Genomic DNA, 20946 nt, shown 5'->3' with positions numbered 1-20946 from the left:
ATTTTTACAGATGAGGAAATGGCTCCCTGTGACATACTCAGGCTTGCTGGTGGTAGAGCCAGTGCCTGATCTAGATTTGATTCTATTCAGTGCACTGTCGCATGCCTCGTTGCTGCTAATAACCCGGAACCACTTAGGGGTTTTTTAAAATACTGATTCCTATCCTATACCCAGACATTCTGATTTAATTGGTATGAGGTGGGACTTGAGCATTGGATTTTTAAAAGCTTCAAGTTTGGGAACCTGCTCCATAAAGGTATTATTATGCTTAAGGATTTGGAACCAGGGGGAAATCAATAATACGGACTTCCATCCATTCTGATTTCTTAATCATATATTTGGCTAGGTTTTTTTTCTGGGCAGTAAGAAAAATCTTTACATTGAAAAATAGCCAAGAGTGCTGCTGAACAAAGGCTTTCTTAATAAAGCTGCCCTTCCACTCATAAGTATATATTTTGTAAATGAGATAACCTGCAACAAGATTCTTCATATTCATAAAGTAGGAGAACAGTTCTTTGACACTGATCAGACAAGGAGAAAGTCTTCTACCATCTGTGTTGTGGCATGCTCTGCTGTTATTTTGACTAGATAAAATTCTAATTACTGTTAAGCAGACTGTTTATGAGGTTGTTTTAATATTTTAGAGCAAGTGTATAAATATAATGAGGCAAAGAAATGGTACCAAATGTAAAAACAAAAGGCCTTTCCTTTGAAAGTAAGTTAATCAGGATGTGTATGACACGCTGGACATACACATTCTGTGTATGTCCTTGGTACTGTGTGTTGCAAAGAATGTGAAATTTGCAGTTTGTTATGACTATTCTACAGAGCTGTCATGTACTCTTTTGTTTGACACAATACTGACCAAACATTGTAATTAGAAAATACTAATTCTTTTTCAAGTCATCCATCCTTTTAAACAAAATCTTTCCTTCTTAATGGCAGGTGTGAGAAGAGTGAAGAAGAGTTAAGAATAGGAGATTGTGCCCTGGCCAGCATCACAGTGGTTAGAGCGCCAGCCTGAGCACCAGAAGGTCACATGTTTGATTCTAGAAGGCACATACCTAGATTGCATGTTTGTTCCACTCCCCAATTATCACGTCAATGTATCTCTCCCTCTTTCTTTCTCTACTCTCTGTGAAGAGCAATGGAAGAAATATCCTCAGATGAAGATTAATAAAAAAGAAAGAATAGGAGATTATGATCAGATTGAAGCATTTAAGAATTTTAGATCTTTTATTGAAGCTGTGGCAGGATGATGATGAGAGGCTATTTATTTGGGTTGCTGGATTAGAGGTTAAAGGGGATGTATTAGTTTTCCATTGCTGTCATTACTACAAATTTAGTGGTTTAAAAAACAAAAATTTGCCGTAACCGGTTTGGCTCAATGGATAGAGCGTTGGCTTGGGGACTGAAGGGTCCCGGGTTCGATTCCGGTCAAGGGCATGTACCTTGGTTGCGGGCACACCCCCTGGGGGTGTGCAAGAGGCAGCTGATCAATGACTCTCTCTCATTGATGTTTCTAACTATCTCTCTCCCTCTCTGTACAAAATCAATAAAATATAAAAAACAAAAAACAAAAAAACAAAACAAACAAAAAATTTATTATGTTAGTAGTAGCCCAGTGCATGAAATTCATGCACATTAAAGGGGGATTAATTAGAGGAAATATTTTAATATTGCTACTTGCCCTTTCTCTATAATAGAAGTATCAGAGATGAAAGAAAATTAGTAAAATGTGTATGAAAACCTTCCTCCTGGGAGCATTCTGGGGCATGCCACAGTACCCAGAGTCAAGTCCCGCCCACCCACATCACCTCAAAACCACGCAAGACCCAGACCCAGCCGGCCCCACCCCCATGAAGCCCCACTGGCAGGGGAGCACAGCCTCAGGTCCCCTGTCAAGCCCCACGGGGGACACACACACACACACACACACACACACACAGCCTCAGGTTCCCTGCCCTGACCCAGTGCCACACAGCCTCAGGTTCCTGCTGATTGCTCCTTAAGGCTCCTTATGGGAACTCGGCCTCCATTGTGTGTGCAGCCAATCTTGTGTTACGGAAACCCCGCCTCTGCTGTGGGCACTACCATCTTTGTGATGGTGTGATGGTCAATTTGCATATTCCCTCTTTATTAGATAGGATATACTGCAAGTTAGTAAGACAACTCAGGGGTTCCACAGGGCTAAAATAAATATTTCGGCATAGTGGTGTTCCTTTCTGGAGGCAGTAGGGCTGGATTCTTCTTGAAATTGTAGGGCTTAAAACACAGTTGCCTTGTTAGTTATTAGATGAAGGCTCTTTCAGCTCCTGGAGACTACCCTCATTTTTTTTTTTACTGTGGCCTTCCTTCCAACATTTTAAAAAGCCAGCAACAACAGGTCAAGTCCCTTTAAGACTTGCAATATCTCCTCCTCTGTCTCATCTTTCTGATCCATCTTCTGTTTTTCTCTTCCACATTAAAGGACTCATGTGATTAATTTGGGACCACTTGAATAATCCAGGATAATCTCCTCATCTCTGTGTCTTTAACCTTAATTATAACTGAAAGTCCCTTTTGTCATGTAGGAAAAGCTAGGCTGGAGGTTAGGGGGGAAGGGCAGGATATCTTTGGAGAGCCTTTATTCTGTCACAGGGGGGTGGGTTCCCGGAATCAAGGAAGCCAGGTGTCAGTGTTGACATAAATGTTTAAAGTCTTAATTTATCCAACAAATAATTTTTGATTACTTACTATGTACTGGATATTACAATAGGCACTGAGATACTGTGGTAAACAAGATAAAGCATGGCCCCTCATATGTATAGCAGTTTACTTATAAAAAACAAGCAAATCAGATACCATATAGACATGCTTTATAACAGATTCTTTGTGTGTTTTATATTTATGTGAGTTATTTGAAAGCAAGTACTACTATAGTGTTTTTTGTTTTGGCCCTTTCCTCACCCCACCACTGATACTGTTATAATTTAACCTAGTTATAAATAACTGGAAAGCAGCAAAGGCCAAATGGTATAAGTATGTCATTTGTGCAGCTTTGCCAGGAAACAGCAGTTTAACACTCCTCAGGGGGCCACCAGTCTATTCCCTGTAGATCCTGGGGGAAGGAGGGAGCTGGAGAGGGGGAGAATAATAGACACATGCCCAATAATGTCTGGGTGAAATAGGGAAGGTACTACCTGTCAGTCACACCTGAAAACAGGTCATTGGCCAGAGTAGGCATGGCCACCGCAAGCACAAGAGGATTTGAAATAGTTAATCCCCTGAACAAAGGAGTTAGTGCTCTTGCTCTCTCTTGTGCTCTTGGCCTGGCTCTTGGTTGACTCCTGGCTTACGTGGCTCCCATACTCCTGCATTTTCCCACATGGCCCACAGGCAGGTTGACCCCACACAGTGGACTAATGGACTACAACTAGCCTAATGCTGTACCGAATCCAATTCCAACATGGAATGGAAATTTTGGACACTGTCTCTGCTTCTAGCTTTCAGGGATATAATTCCATGAAAATAAAAGTTTTCAACTACATCTTCTCATCCTCCTGTGAGGGCCTCTGAAAATGTTTATTTCTGTGATACCCCTAGAACCCCACTCCCACTAGCAAAGGAGAAAGGCAATCTATGCATTTCTCCGATAATACCACTACAATAGTGTTTTACATACTAGATGCTCAACAGATATTGTTAACAAGGCTTACTTTGTTTTTCTTGTGTTGTTAGGACATGAATTAACTCGCTTTTCTGTTATGTTCTACTCCAAAGCAGTGAGGAATTTTTGAGTTTAGTAATCCAGATTCAGATGACAGTCTAAGATTCTGCTGAAGAATTTTTTAAAAGGCATTAAAATGATTATGTACTCCATTTTATTTTTCTTAATAAGAACTCTAAAATGCTAAAGACAGTTTTACAAAAGCTATCATATAATTTTATAAACTTTTGCTCCCTCCCACCACCACCACCCCCGTATTCAATAGCCAGAAAGTATTTACCCAAATAAAAAATAATCAGTAATTGCTTTAAACCAGTTTTCATCAATAGATAGTGAAGAATTGCCAACCCAGAAGCATATTAACACCAACTCCTCAATGTTTTTTTCTGTGAATGGATAGACTTTTAAAATAATGAAAGAGATTTACTATCTGTTATTTACTATTATATTATAGCTTCTGTCTTTCTCCTATACAATTCCTTAATGCACTCCCACTATGTGCTGAGTGTCAGTGCACTCTTTATGGAAAACCCACAAGATTCTTATCAATTGTTCAAAAACTTTTAAAGGCAGTTATTTTTAATTTTTTTGGAGATGGTCAAGGTTATGATTCTGTATTACATAATTTCCCAAAGCAGCAATGGGGAATTTTAATTAATGATGGATTGGAGTAAGTATGGAGTAAGTGTGAGACTTATAGATAATATACCCAGGTATTAATTTCAAACTTGACCATTACAGAACTTTTTAAAAATCAGAACTACTAGTGAGTGACTAAATATGCTTGTAACAAAAGTTTGGGCTACAAAATGTAAACAACACACCTTAATACATACTAAGTTCTACATCCAAAATTCTTTTATAATTCTTTAACATTATTTAACATTATTTGTGGATAATTTCTTATCAGTAAGTATGACTCTTTATGTCTCCAAACAAATAGCCTAAATATATTTATACAAATATTTCATTTCTGAAAAAAAAAATAACTTTTGGGATAGTGGATATAAAATTCACTTGATTTGCTTATGGAGAGATAGCTATTGTCATATTAAGTTTGGATAATACTAAGTTGGGTGAAAAAAGGTGATAGCTACTTTTATTTTATAAAGGTGAAAAAAATGAACTATAATTTTAAAAATGTTACTAGATAGTGTTGATTTCTGTAAACTTTTTTGTTATTTCAGTGCCTAAGAAACTAGCATCATCCTATTGGATGTAGGTCATATGCAGAAATTCTTACTGAATAGAAATTTGAAGGAAGCTGGAAGTATATCAGTGAATGGCGCAATGATGAAAATGACTGAGGTTCTCTTTGATTCTTTTGAAAAGAGAGGGAGAATACCCTTCGTGATTATGGACATTAAAATAAAGGAGTAACTAAAATATATGCTGTGCACAGAAAGAAGAAATTTACTGTCTTATTGAAAAATTTTGACAGGTGCATTGCGTCTTTAGAAGGCAGATTTGAAGTATTAAAGCAGTCTTTGTTTGGTAAATTGAGCATCTACTAAGATTACATAGAGGAATAAGCAAGTTTTAACAGATGTTGAAACTAAAATGGCCTTAGTGAAAGGTTAGAGCAATTACATACAAATGGCTTCAGTTAGAAAGGATAAACCATATATTTTTCCAAATGTGTTTCTGGGGAAAATGATCCTAACTTCTTGAAGCAGCTATTTCACTTCTAATTGAATATAGTATTAGGAAAACAAAAGGTCTAAGGCAAAAAAAAATTTTTTTCTTACAGAAGTTTTTTGTTTTTCATTTGAAATTAGTGCAATTATAGATTGGCCTTTTTAAAAAAACAACAACAACACCTGATTCTTTTAAAGTGTAGCAATGTGAAATTGTTGCTAAATTTATTAACACAGCTGTGAACAATTGTATCCTTAAAAAACAAGTGATCATTGAGTTTCATTTAAATACAAGTATTTTCTGAATATAATTTTTAGAAATAACACCTAAAATAAACTTAGAAATAGAATAGATTGAATATGGTTAAATATGGACAGGTAGCAGATTTGTACTTATGGTTTTTTTAATTTAAGTTAATTCTTATAGTATATGGATTTGAATGTTTTGTGCCATGTATACGTATAGTATATAATGGAAGCTTATAGTACTAGTGTATTAGTAGGATAAATAAACTCTGCAGAATAATAGAATTAATTCTGAAATATTGTTATCTGATTTACATTTTTGTTTCACCTTGTCCTAGTTATTCAAATAAGACAACTAATTTTTCCCTGATAATAAAGGTGGAAATAAATGATTGTTTTACTTTTTTTATTTTTAGTCTGCTCTTATGCATTTGAAGTAGAATTAATAACAAAACATTTTTTTCTTACTGAAATTCTCTGACTATAAATCAGTATTATATATAAAAAAAGAGACAATTTTAATGGAAGTTCTTTTATGATGCCATTGAGTCATCAGGATTTACTCTTCAGTTAGGTAAGGTTGTGATTGTTTGCAGATTAGATTCCTCTGCAGGTGATGCACTACCTAGAAGAACTGACATTTAGGTTATTGATCCCACAGTGATTCTACATGTCAGGACTGAGCGCTGTTATATGTCACTGCTCAGTCTTAAAAGTAGCCAGAATAAACAAAGAGAATTGTTAAAGACTATAAAATCCAAACTAAATATCCTAGAAAAACCTTAATGAGCTAAATTTATTTGTTTAATTATAATTTTTTTTCATGTGAACATGCAGTAAAATTGACTTTTTCTATGTACAATTGATGAATTTTAACACGTCTGTAGATTCATGTAACCATCAACAAAGTCATTATCCAGACAGTTCAGTTAATTCATAAAACTTCATGCTATCCCTGTCATCTTGTAGTTGTACCTTCTCCAGCCCATCAATAACTCTTGACAACTACTCTGTCATTTTAGTTTTAGTTTTTTCAAAAATGATCATTAAATGGAATTATACTATATGAAACTATTAGCATAATGCCTTAAGATTACTTTTAATGCTGGGTAAGATTTAATTGTATGGATGTACCAGAGTGTGTTTATCCATCCATTCATTCATTGAAGGACTTTGAGTTGTTCAAGCTTTTAGCTAATTTAAATAGAGAAGTTATAAACATTCATGTACAGGCTTTTGTGTGAATGTGAGTTTTCATTTCTCTTGGGTAAATACATAGTAGTAGGACTGAAGAATCAGGTGATAGTATATAATTTAACTGTATAAGAAATTGCCAGCCGAGACAGGTTTGGCTCAGTGGATAGAGCATTGGCCTGTGGACTGAAAGGTCCTGGGTTTGATTCCGGTCAAGGGCATGTACCTTGGTTGCGGGCACATCCCCAATGGGATGTTTCCATTCAAAACATTATTTCTCAGATTTACTTGGTTCAGCTCAATTTCCCCCTGTTCCCTTCAGTGAGTTAATGCTATTCATTTATAATACATTCAGATTCATTTGTCATATACTGTATTCTATCTTGAAATTCCCCCCAATTAGTTGATTTTTAAAAATGTACATACATTAAAGTTCATTCTTGACTACTTTACAAAAGGATATTTGTAATGTGTGATTCTATATGGGTTTTTGACAAATACACAGAGTCATTGTCGATTACCCCTGTACCATACACACATTGGTACACGTGTCATCACAGACAATTTTATCACTCTAAAATTCTCCTGTTGAAAGGTTCTGAACCCAGTTACAATGTGTGTATGGCAAGTGGTCCCCACACCAACAATTCTTGGACATCAGCTGGGTATTCTACAATTCAGCTCCACTCTGACACTGTCTATCTAGAGATAGCATCAGATTCCTTAGGTTACAAGCTCAGTCCCATAAGGCTGCTCTCCCCTGCCGCCCCTACCTCAGAGGCAAATCCTAAGTCTAGATTGTCAGCTGTGCTTCTGAACCACCAGCTGTAGATTGGCTATTTCAGTGACCTCCCCTACTCCTTGGGTTTTATTAATTTGCTAGAGTAGCTCACAGAACTCAGAGAAACACATCACTTAACTAGATTACTGGTTTACAAAAGGATATAAACATCTATATTGGAGAGATGGGTAGGGCCAGGTATAGGGAAAGGGTGTGGAGCTTTCATGCCCTCTCCAAGCCCACCACTCCCCAAATTTTCACAGGTTCACTAACCAACCTGGAAGCTCTTTGAAACCATTCATATTGGGTTTTTATGGAGGCTTCATTGTGTAAGCAGGATTGATCACATCACTGGCTCTTGCCATTGGTGATTAATGCACCTCCTCCAGCCTCTCTTTCCTACCTGCATGTCAGGGGTGGGGTTAGGAGACTGAAAGTCTTCTAATTACATAGTTGATTCTCTTGGCAACCAGCCCCCTTAGGTGCTTTACAGATGTCACCTCATTACCATAAGCCCAGCGTGGTGGAAAGGGGCTTGTTATGAATAATAGGACACCCGTTTTACCTTCATGGCTCCGAATTATTTATAGGAACTGAGGACATGAGACCAAATATTACAACAAAGAATGTTCTCATTGCTCTTATCACTTGAGAAATTCCAAGGGTATGGAGAGTTGTAGGTGAAGACCAACTGTATATGAAAACTATACTTGGTCATCTGAATGACCAAATATATATTTCTTATAAATCACAGTATTGTACCTATGCATCTGCTTTGTAGTCAGCCATTTCCCAAAACCTCCCATCCCTGACAATTTGTTTTCTTTTCCTATAGTTTTGCCTTTTTTGGTGTGTCATAGTGAATGCAGTAATACAATATGTAGTCTTTTGGATCTGGCCAGAGCTATTGATTGTGTTTTAAACTGTAACTCTGTGGGGTATTTTTATAGTGGTTGCTGTAGGAATTACAGTGCCATATAAATTCCTTTACTCCCTCCCCCCATAGGTAATTACATTTTATGTTGTATTACATACATATTATAGCATACTAGAGGCTCAATGCACAGATTCATGCACCGGTGGGCTCCTTCAGCCTGGCTTATAGGGAATGGGCTGAAAACCGGCTCTCTGACACCCCCCAAATTGTGAGAGGGCAGTTCTTGGGTGACACATCCCGGAATCAGGCTTCCTTCTCTCTGGTTCTGGATGTGTCACCCAAGAACCACAGGTGCCAAGTCACCACAGCTTGGCAACTTCTGCATTGAGTGTGTCTGCCCCCTGGAGGTCAGTGCATGTCATAGCCAGCGATCGGAGCGCCTGGCCCCCTGGTGGTCATTGTGCATAATAACTGCTGGTTGGGCCGTCGCTTAGGCTTTTATATATAAAGAGATGTGTTGGAAGCCCCATCAGACATTATACATTTTGCTTTCAACTATCAAATTTATTTAAAGGCCTCAAAAAGAAAAGAATACTAGTAGTATACTATGTTTACTCAGATAATTAACAATTATGCTACTCACCCTTTTTATTCAGGTGTATTAAAAGTTTCCTTATGGTATCATTTACCATCTGTTGGAAGAACTTCTTTTAGCAGTTCTTTTAAAGCAGTTCTGATGTCAACATATTCCCTTGTTTTTCTTCATCTAAGAATGTCTTTATTTCATCTTCATCTTCATTTCAATGTATTTTTTGTCTTCACTTTTCTAAAGTTTAATTAGTATATGTCTGGTCATGGATTCCTTTATATTTATTCTGGTTGAGGGTTTGCTGAGTGTCTTAAATCTTACAGATTACTTTATGTCCTTCAACACATTTGGAAAATATTTTCTTTTTAAAAAAATATATTTTATATATATTTTTACAGAGAGGAAGGAAGAGGGATAGAGAGTTAGAAACATTGATGAGAGAGAAACATCCATCAGCTGCCTCCTGCACACCTCCTACTGGGGATGTGCCCGCAACCAAGGTACATACTCATGACCGAAATCGAACCTGGGACCATTCAGTCTGCAGGCCGACACCCTATCCACTGAGCCAAACTGGCTAGGGCTGGAAAATATTTTCTTAAGATATTTTTATTACACTGAATGCTTTGTTCTCTTACTGGGATTCTAGTGTTACAAATGTTGAATTTAAGGCACTCTTTTTTTCCCCCAGTCTTTTTCTCTCTACTGTTCACCTTAGATAATTTTAAAAAAATATATTTTATTGATTTTTTTACAGAGAGGAAGGGAGAGTGATAGAGAATTAGAAACATCGATGAGAGAGAAACATCAATCAGCTGCCTCCTGCACACCTCCTACTGGGGATGTGCCCACAACCATGGTACATACATGCTGTTGATCAGAATCGAACCTGAGACCCTTCAGTCTGCAGGCCAATGCTCCATCCACTGAGCCAAACTGGTTAGAGCCACCTTAGATAATTTCTATTCATCTATATTAAGTTCACTGACTTTTTTTTTTTTTTTTTTTTTTTTTTTTTTTGTAGTTTCCCTTCTACTATTGAGCTCATCTAGTGAACTTTCAATTTTGGTTATTAATATTTTTCTAATTCTAATATTTGCATTTGGTTCTTTATATCTTCTAATTTTTTCTGAGTCTTTTTTCTTTCTTTCTTTTTTTTTTTTAAATATATATTTTATTGATTTTTTACAGAGAGGAAGGGAGAGAGAAAGAGAGCTAGAAACGTGGATGAGAGAGAAACATCGACCAGCTGCCTCTTGCACACCCCCGACTGGAGATGTGCCCGCAACCAACGTACATGCCTTTGCCCGGAATCGAACCTGGGACCTTTCAGTCTGCAGACCGACGCTCTACCACTGAGCCAAACCGGCTTCGGCGAGAGTCTTTTTATTTTTCCACATGTGTAAAGAATGTTTGCTCTTATTTGAAAAAATATTCTAAACAGTTGCTTTTGTATTTCTTTATATCTTCCTCAGATAATTTCAGTATCTGTTCTTTCTTAGTGTGGACATTTTTCCCATGCAAGTTATCAGCCCAGTTAAGTTCAGGCTGTAAGTTCTTGTGGGTAGTGGTTACAATATCAGTTCAATTTTCAAGGACTTTGCCATGCTGTTTGCACTGTCCCACATGTGCACCATCCATTGGCCAATCTGGAACTTGGTAGTGGTTTGTCTCATAGTTCAAATCTCAAAGTCTATGTTATTTGGTCAAATCCACACATATGCTACTTGAGTGTAAGCCTAGAGGTTCATAAACAATTTTGAAATGTTACTTTCCCAAGCTCCTCCTTCTCTGGAATCTCCCAGTGCTTTCTGATTTGATGCAACTCCCCCTTTTCCATTCTCTGATCAGAAAGATAGGGCTTTATTTATCTCTCTTCAATGTGCATTATCTACAACTGTGCCCTTATCTAGGGCCAAGTGGCAGGAGGACAGAGGGAGAGAAAAAAAGCAATAGAGATTCATCACATCCTTTTGGGCCCACAGCTACTTGGGTCAGAGAGGAAGGTGTTCCCCTCCATCAGAGTCTTAGGGTCCCTATGGCTTATATTGCCAAAGCTGTCACCAAGGCTAAGCTTGAGAGAATGGAGAAAAAAGGGAGAGGGATGCCCACATATTTTTTGTGTGAGGAGGTCCCTTCCCCTTCCCAGACCGAGCACCAGTAGACTTCTGAAGCTTTCTCTACGCTAATGCATATTTCTGGGTGGAGCTGTATTAAGTTCAGGCTGGAAGAAACCAGTGGGGAACAAAATGCTCTTTCATTGATAGTTCAAGTTGTGGTCTTTTTACCCAATCTGCTTGCTACTGTTTCCTTTTCAGAATCCCCAATATCCATATCTTGTAGCTACATTCACTCAGAGAGACAGGTTGGAATATGATTACCCCATTTTATCCAACATTGGTTAACAAAAGTTTTCAATTTTGTTTCTCCAGGAATTTCACAAGAAACTGAAGTTTTGATCAAAAAATATTTTGAGTTTGAAACCAGACATGTACTAGAGTTTAGATTCTTTCATTTAATTAAGGTAAGATTGTTTAATAAGATTTAATCACACCCTTACTGTACATTTTCAGTATATATGTATATTTAAATATGTTTTCATTGAATTTTATAGGAAGGGGAGGGATAGACTAATGGAAACATTGTTCAGAGAGAAACTTCATTGACAGACTGCCTCTCGCACCCCCACTACTGGGAATCAAGTCTGCAGCCTGAGCATGTGCTCTGATCAGAAATTGAAATGGTGATCTCTTGGTTCCTGGGTTGATACTCAACCACTTAGCTACACCGGCCAGGCTCAAACTTATATTTTAATGTGTGCTTTATTAATATTTTTCAATCTACCAGAGATTCTGACATAAGAAAATATTTTCATGGTTCTTTTATGATTTGAATGGCTAATGTTCCATGTAGCAATTTCCAGATATGAGGGGCATATATGATTATAATGTTTACTGGAGGTGTTGTATATTGATAATCAGATCTGTCTAGTGCAGTTGTTTGTAAGCTATGGCCTACAGGCCAGTCACCTGTTTTGTAAATAAAGGTTTATTGGAATATAACCCACCCATTAATTATATGTTTGTTGTCTATGGCTGACTTAGCACTACAGTGGCAGAGTTTATTAATTGGAACAGTGTCACTGTGACCTGCAAATCTAAAATCTGGATCATTAAGAAAATTCTGCTGACCCTTGTTCTAGGTCAGTGGTCGGCAAACCATTAGGTCTTGGTCAGTGGTCAGTTTGCCGCTCTGTTGACTAATGAGTTTGCCGATCACTGTCATATACTACCCTTTACCTCTTTGCACACAGTATGCCACAATTGCCTACTTCTCACAGCTTCCAACTACATGGTAACATTTAGTCTAGCCCAGTGGTCAGCAAACTCATTAGTCAACAGAGCGGCAAACCATGGCTTGCGAGCCCCATGTGGGCTCTATCTCTCTCCCTCTTCCTTCTTCTCTAAATAAAATCAATAAAATATATTAAAAAAACAAAAACAAAAAAACTTGAGGTAATGTATTTTTTAAAGCTTTTCCTTATACATATTTATTTCATTTTCTACCAAAATAATGTTTTTAGAATAAAAACAAATTTTTTTTCCCCCGTAGAATTTGCTATCAAGAAAGTTTATTTGAAAGAGAGGAATAAAGGCTATTTTTTAAAGCTCCCTTTTAAAAATATTTATTTTGCAGTAATTTTAGATATACAGTTAAGTTCTAGATAGTACAGAGCTTTTGTGTATTCTTCACTCAGCTTCCCCTAATGTTTACATCTTATATAACCTTGGTACAGTAATCAGAATTTAAGGATTAACAATGACTACTAAAGTACAGACTTTATTAGGATTTCACCAATTTTTCCACTAATGTCCTTTTTCCAGGATCCCACATTATATTTATTGTCCTATTTTCTTCATCGCCTCTAATCTGACAGTTCCACATCTTATATTTCATTACCTTCACATTTTCAAAGACTGCTGATTAGGTATTTTGTAGAATGTCATTCAATTTGGTTTTCTCTGATGTTTTCTCATAGTTAGATTGAACTTACAGATTTTTTGAAAGAATGCCAGAGGGGTGATGTGTCCTCAGTGCATGATATCAGGGGTTACATGATGTCAATATGACTCATTACTGGTGATGTTATTAACCTTGATCACTTGATTTTGGTGATGTCTGCCAGATTTCTCCACTGTAAAGCTACTGTTTTCTCTTAATAAATATTTGGTGGGGGGGATATTTTGAGGTTACACAAATAGTACTGTTTCTCCTTAAATAAGGATTTTTCTAGCATTCCTCTTTTGCTATTTGTAACTACATTTACATATTTGCTAAATATATAGTAGTTTTAGAATTGGTACCCATACTCCTGTGAGAAACAAATTTACCAAACACAATACAGTGTTTATGTACAGTTCTTTTTTTTCTTTACTCTCACAGTATCCAGCCAAAATGCTCTTTTCCAAAGTTACTTAAGTCATGTCTTCCTCCCTACCCCCCATATCTCCTTCAGTCTGCTGTGTCATTCATTTGTAATACAGTTAGATTCATATATCATAGTTTGGATTCCATCATTGGTTTCCTCGTGGCTTGGTTTGGTTTAATTTGTATCCTGTAAAATCAGTCTTTGTGTCGCACAGTTGTATTACTGGTTTTGAGAAATGCATAGTCATGTATTTACCAACAACAGTTCCTCATCCTCTAAGTTCCCTTGTGTTGCCCCTTTGTGGTCAGCCCCTCTTCCTACCCCAAATGCTTCCAACCACTGATGTATTTTCCATGTCCTTTAGTTAGCCTTTTCCATAATTCCATATAAATGGAATCACTGGCCTCTTTTACTTGATAAAATGCATTTAATTCATCCATCTGTTGCATAAATCATTAGTGTGTCTTTTTTTATTGCTGATTAGCATTCCATTGTATTACCACAGTTTGTGTATCCATTTACCTGTTGAGGAACATCTGGATTGTTTCCAACTTTGGGCAGTTATGAATAACCTATTACAAACATTTATATAAAGGTGTTTATGCTTGTGTGTGTGTTTTTCTTTGTCTTTGCTTTTATTTCATTTGGGTAAATACCTGGGAATGGGATTATGTATCTTAGTGTAACTGTATATTTAATTTAGAAGAAACTGCCAAACTTGTTTCCTAGTGCCTATACAATTTTGCATTCCTACCAACAGTGTATGAGAGTTCTGTTGCTCTGCATGGCCTTCAGTACGTGTCAATTTGTTTTGTCTTATAACTGTTCTGCTATATGTGTAGTGGTATCTTGTTTTAATTTTCCCAATGACTAATGGTATGGATATGCTATCCATCTGTTTATGAAGGGGCAACTGGTCCCTTTTATATCTCTTAATTTTCTCCTTATGTGATAAACCATGTGGATAGAGGTGTCCCCCCCGCCCCCAATATATTTTTTATTGAACTAGTTGACATCATCTCTGAATGTCTGGCTATATTTTATAATAAAAATACACATTTCCATATATGGGTTTTGGTTTTCTATTCTTATTGCATTAGAATGAATGTATAGGTTTTTTTTTTTTTTAAATATATATAGCTGAGTGTTTGAATGATAATTTCATGGCTGTCCAAAACAGGATTTCTCTATAAGAATTTAGTCATAAGTTACATCTTAGACTGAAAAGACATTCAAGAGAAGGTAAAATGAAATAAATTCTTTTTGTGTTAACGGTTGGCTTTGGATTGACAAATGTCACTTCAGGAAAAGAAATTTTAGGGTCTTAAGTAAGATCCTTTCTCCTTTAGCTATCAAATGAAAAAAGAAAACCAGATACTTTCTCAGGTATCTGTCAACACATGCAACCTTTGGAATGTCCTTAAGATTAATCAATTAATTTTAGTGACACATATTACAAATTAATGGTTTTAAACTTGGCCTCTTTACATAAACATTTAAATTGACTGACAGAGCCCCGCTGGTGTGGGTCAGCATCAACCCAGGAACTAAATCACCAGTTTAATTCCCGATCAGGCCAATTCCCAGTAGAGGTGTACAGGAGGCAGCCAGTCGATGATGTTTCTCTCATTGATGTTTTTATCCCTCTCTCTTCCACTCTCTCTAAAATAATAAATAAATAAGTAAATAAAATAGAATAGAATACATACATACATACATACATACATAAATGGACTGACAGGTTAAAAACACTTTAATATATTGCTTTATTGAGTTGAATTAATTAAAATGTGTGGGATACTCATTACCTACTTTCTTGAACTTCAAAAACTACTGTAAAAAAACCTATAATTTAATAACTAATGGAATTCTTAACATATTAACTTTTATCAGAATGGAATAAAAAAAAGTTATAATGAATGATTTTTACCCTATTTGAGCTTTATATTTATTACTAGAGGCCTGGTGAATGAAAATTCGTGCATTTGAGGGGGGTCTCTCAGCCCGGCCTGCCCCCTATTTGATAAGTGTAATTATGTCCCTGATATTTGTAGCAGCTGAATCCAGGTTTGCTGTAGTTATGATGATGACATTCTTTGAATTTAAGCCAGCAAGTTTTAAACTGAAAGGTGCAAACCTTTCTATAGTGACTGCTCTGGTCACTGTACATAACATAACTTAATAGTGCCCTACCTTCTCAGACTCTTTTTGTAGATAAATATAAATAAGACAGTGTTTTCCTAGCGTTGTGAAAGGGCAGGAAGAAGTATATATTTGTATATTTTATTTCGTTTTCCCTTTTACTGAATAGTAGGGATAAAAAGTAAAGTGTGGGGTTTTGTATGTTAAGGTCTTGATGGTTGCCTACTTCCTTATTTATAGAAGACTTGGAAGATAAAGTTTGTATCTTCATTGAGTATTCTTTAGAGCCTGAGACTAACAAAGTGGCAGCTACAGGTAGTTGTGTTTGTATGACAGTTGACAGTATCAGTTTTACCTGACATTGTTGAAACAAGCATTTCTGAAATTAAAAATTAAGGAAGGATGAAATGTAACTCCCTTTGAGCAACTGTTTTTGGTTAACTCCAAGTCGGGTACTTTGTTTTGCATGTTATTTAACTTAATCCTCACAATTAGCCTACATGATATGCACGATTACTTACATTTTATGAGTAAAGATAATTTAACCAAGATAACACAACTAGTATTGGCCAAAGTCAGGATTTGAACCTGTTCTCTTACCTAAAAGTCCACACTTTTATCTGTTATCCTCTACTGCTTCTCCTAAGATTAAAAAAGTAGTGAAAATTATTAGAAAACCTCTAAACTTTTAAGCCCTGCGAGGGAAAATAATAATTACATAAGACTGAGATTATCTTCAACTTTATGTAGTGCCTTCTTCACCCTTAAGGGGCATCACTTTTGAAAAAATATATTTTATATCCGGGAACAGCCAGCATAGTACTATTCATTAATGCTAATTATGAGTCTCCAATTGATATTTCAGGAAGGATTCTCTAATGATATTAATAACTATTAGCTTTCTTGAAAATAAAAATCATTTATTTTTAGAAATAATACATATCTGCCTTGCTGTTAGCAGTAAAAATACCTAAAAAAATGTAACATATTTGCAGTAACTTTTTAATAGCCTAATTAAACTCTAGAAATGATACTTGGTATAACATTTGCAAAACAAACTCTTGTATAACTGTAAATAACGCTTTAAACTGTTTTGTCAATAAACTCATTTTATGGTAGATCAATAAATTCCATTTGCACAGTGATTAAACCTTCTTTATCTTAATGGTATTTTATTCTGTAGTAATGTTATATTGTCACAATTAATGACTACATGTAGAATTGTTGGTTGTAAGAGTTTTTCTTAACATTTTCATCACATAGTGCTTATTGTACACTTAATTTATCTATAGGCCAATTGTTAGTTATTTAGTATTTATTTCTAGCATATTAAAATTTTCAAATGACTAAATATAAAAGGTATTTTAAATATGGTACAATTGGCCCTGGCCAGTGTTTCTTAATGGTTAGATAGAGCATTGGCCCTTGCACCAAAGGGTATCAGATTCGATTCCTGTTCAAGGGAAAGTACCTGGGTTGCTGGTTTGACCCCAAGCCCCAATCAGACACATGCAGGCAGCAACCAAGGGATGTGTCTCTCTTTTCTTTCTACTTTCTCTAAAAATCAATGGAAAAAATATCCTCAGGTGAGGAATAACTGATAAATAAATAAATGCATTGGAAATTGTTTCAGTATATTCAAACCATAGACTTTTTTTTAAAATATTTTTATTGATTTTAGAGAGGAAGGGAGGAGAGAAGAGATAGAAACATCAGTGATGAGAGAGAATGATCGGTTGGCTGCCTCCTGCACACCCCTTGCTGGGGATCAAGTCTGAAACAGGGCATGTGCTCTGATCACAAATCCATCCAGAAAACCTTCATGATTCGTGGTTTGATTCTCAACCACTGAACCACACTAGCCTGGCAAACCATAGACTTTTGTTTAAAAAGAGCTAAGCATTAGCATTTGGTAAGGGAAAAAGTCCAGAATTCAGTATTTCAAAGCTTTACCTGACTGTTTATTTTCTTATTTATTTATTTATTTTGGTGTTGCGGGTAGATCAATAAAGGCAGTAAGTTGAAATGGAAAGCATAGCCTTAGAAATTATTAGCGTTGAGTTCTAATGTTAGTGCAGTCAATACTAGTTGTGTGACTTTATACAAGTCATTATATAATATTTCTCTAGATTTTAATTTTTGTTTGTAAATAAAGTAGATTCGATTTTTAAGATTATTCTCAGCCCTATGATTCTTATGCCAGAAATAGTGTCAATACTAAACCTAACATAAAAAGTATAGTTATACTGCCAAACCCGGTTTTGCTCAGTGGATAGAGCATCATCCTGCGACTGAAAAGTCCCGGGTTCGATTCCGGTCAAGGGCATGTACCTTGGTTATGGGCACATCCCCGGGGGGGGGGGGGGGGGGAGGCAAGAGGCCTTAAATACAAAACAAAACAAAAATAGTGGTGTATTTGTATGCAATGTAATACCATAAGCAATGAGAATAAATGAACTATTGCAGTATGCAACCACATAGATGAATCTCAGGAACATAATGCTCATTGAAAGAGCCAGTCACAAAAGAGTACCCATTGTATGATTCCAGTTATATGATGTCTAAAAACAGGCAAAACTGATTTATAGTGTTTGAAGTCAGGGAAGTTGATTCTTTAGGGGAAGACTTTTGGCAGGCAAATCACATGAATGGATCATGCATGCTGCTTAAGTTCTGTCTGATAGTTTGCTATACACATTTAATAAAATCAGGAGGAGTAAATTTTATCAAAAGCTTCTATTTGATAAAATCTATTGATACAGTGTGATTTTTCTCTCTCTTTCTGTTAATTTGAATTCTGAATGTTAAACAAACCCTGTGTTCCTATACTATTGATCTGGGTTTTGTTTCCACAGGTATATCCATTTTATAAAAATTAATCAAGGTGTGTACTATGTATATTATACTGTGATAAAATGTTTATTTAAATTTTTTTAATTAAGAAAATTAAAAGGATATTTGGAGAGTTAGCCAAAAATTTACTTGTCCAGTTTATAGGATAAGAAAATACAAAGAAAAATTTACATTTCCACACAGCAGTATCCTCAGTCATGCTTGATTTACAATGTGCTCAATATAAGAATAACATTTTCTAAGATAGGTTAGTAATTAACCCTTGCCCCTATTAAGTCAGTTACAAATACAGTAAGGCTTTATAAGTTGCAGCAAAACAATGGCATAATAAATGGAACTTATTAATAGTAAAAATTGACTTCTCAACTTCTCTTTTCCTAATTGTGGTTTTTCAGACACTGAATAAAAGTCAATCTAGGCCCTAGCCGGTTTGGCTTAGTGGATAGAGCATCGGCCTGCGGACTGAAAGGTCCCGGGTTCAATTTCCAGTCACAGGCACATGCCTTGGTTGCAGACTTGATCCCAAGTAGGGGGTGTGCAGGAGGCAGCCAATCAATAATCCTCTATCATCATTGATATTTCTCTCTCCCTCTCTCTTACTCTCTGAGATCAATACAATTATTTTTTTTTTTTAAGTCAATCTAGGATAATGATCTCTGAGAGAAGAGAAACAAATGAGGTGAGCTCACACTGTTTCCAAGCCACAGTGCCAGGAAAGGGAATGTAAACAAACAGCCCAGGAGTCTCACAGGATTGAGTCTGGAGTTCACAGATGAGAAGGAAGCTAAAATTTTAAAGGCAAAATGTGGGAAAGGAGAGGGCTGCACAAAAGGAGAGCTCCAAAGACCTGTGTAGAGGTCCCTTCAAGTCCTTGCCTCAGTATCATATGCAGTAACCACTCAACACCAGGAAAAGAACCACTAGAAGGAGGAGGAAGAAAAGTCCTCAGAGATCACAGAGGGTAAGGTGGCCTCACCAACCAGAATGGAAAGAACTCCTAATAGACAAGCACTGGGTAAAGTCTTAAGAAGGATATTGCTCTAAACAGGCAGTTTTCATTCTTTTTCATCTCATGGCACACATACACTAATTACTAAAATTTAGCAGCACACCAAAAAATATGTTTTACCAATTTGACCAAAAGTTAGGTATAATTTTGATTGATTTACAAAAAATAATAATAGTAATTACCTACCCTTTTTGCTCCAAAGTGACTTTTTAACAAACCATGTGCCTATCCTATCCTACTTAATAAAAGGCTAATATGCAAATTGACCATATGGAGGAACGACCAGTCACTATGATGTGCACTGACCACCAGGCGACAAATGCTCAAAACAGGAGCTGTCCCTGGTGGTCAGTGCGCTCCCACAGGGAGGGTGCCACTCAGTCAGAAGCAGTGCTCACGGCTGGCAAGCGCAGCGGCAGTGGTGGGTATTACATGTTTTAAAAATTCTTGTGGCACAGCAGTGAGCCATAGCACACCGGTTTAAAGTCACAGCCCTAGACTAAAAGCTACTCTGGTCCCACCTAACAAAGTTTAAAAGTAAAACTTGAAATTAACAAATTATTGCCAAGTAACTTATCTACACCTAAAACAAAACTAAAAAAACAAAACAAAAAACTTTAAAAAATCTATACCATATGACCCAGCAGTCCCACATCTAGGTATTTGTTCAGAATAATTAAAATCGGGATCTTGAAGAGATATTTGCACTTCTCTATCCATTGAAGCATTGTTCACAGTTGCCAAAGTGTGGAAGCAATGTAAATGTCCATCAACGGGTGAATGAATAAAGAAAATGTGGTATATACATATAATGAAAAAGAAAAACTCATGCAACAGCATAGATGAACTTTGAGGACCTTATGCCAAGTGAAATAAGTTACTCACAAAAGGAACAAATACTGCATGATTCCACTTACATGAGTTTTCTAAAATAAACTGAGAAGCAGAAGGAGGAAGGAATGGAAAGTTGCTGTTCAAAAAGAAAAAAAAAGAAAGTTGCTGTTCAATGGGTATAAAGTTTCAGGTATGCAAGACGAAAAAGTTCTAGAGATCTGTTGTGCTTGTAGTTAATAGTACCTGACTGTACACTTAAAATTTGTTGAGGGTAAACAAATTGTACAAATTTATTTATTGACTCATATATCTTTTTTTTTAAATATATTTTATTGATATTTCACGGAGAGGAGGAAGGGAGAGATAGAGAGCTAGAAACGTCGATGAGAGAGAAACATGGACCAGCTGCCTCTTGCACACCCCCTACCGGGGTTGTGCCTGCAACCAATGTACATGCCCTTGACCGGAATCGAACCTGGGACCTTTCAGTCCGCAGACCAACACTCTACCACTGAGCCAAACCAGCTTCGGCTTGACTCATATATCTTAATAGCATTTTCTACTTTTTAAAAATATGCAACATATTTGTATAGTGAAGATTAAGCACAACAGATGAATATATACTTATAACAAATCGGGGGGGGGG

General features: G+C 36.4%; 1 protein-coding gene and 1 long non-coding RNA gene across 3 annotated transcripts in view; one reads left to right on the top strand and one right to left on the bottom strand.

Moving 5' to 3' along the window:
- The window catches only part of LOC311624814, a 654664-nt gene that overhangs the window by 443933 nt on the left and 189785 nt on the right, over window positions 1–20946 (bottom strand). The window lies entirely within an intron of this gene.
- The window catches only part of GLCE (glucuronic acid epimerase), an 82013-nt gene that overhangs the window by 28299 nt on the left and 32768 nt on the right, over window positions 1–20946 (top strand). Inside the window, exon 2 of one of the 2 annotated variants that reach the window (XM_084887126.1) lies at window positions 11466–11557. The exons of the other annotated variant lie outside the window; for it this stretch is intronic. The gene's annotated coding sequence lies outside the window, so the exon portion shown is untranslated. The remainder of the gene's footprint in view (window positions 1–11465; window positions 11558–20946) is intronic. 2 annotated transcript variants of the gene reach the window in all.

The sequence above is a fragment of the Pipistrellus hanaki genome (assembly GCF_964339955.1).
Source record: "Pipistrellus hanaki genome assembly, chromosome: 1".
Classification (NCBI taxonomy): domain Eukaryota; kingdom Metazoa; phylum Chordata; class Mammalia; order Chiroptera; family Vespertilionidae; genus Pipistrellus; species Pipistrellus hanaki.
This window is presented reverse-complemented; position numbering and strand designations above follow the sequence as displayed.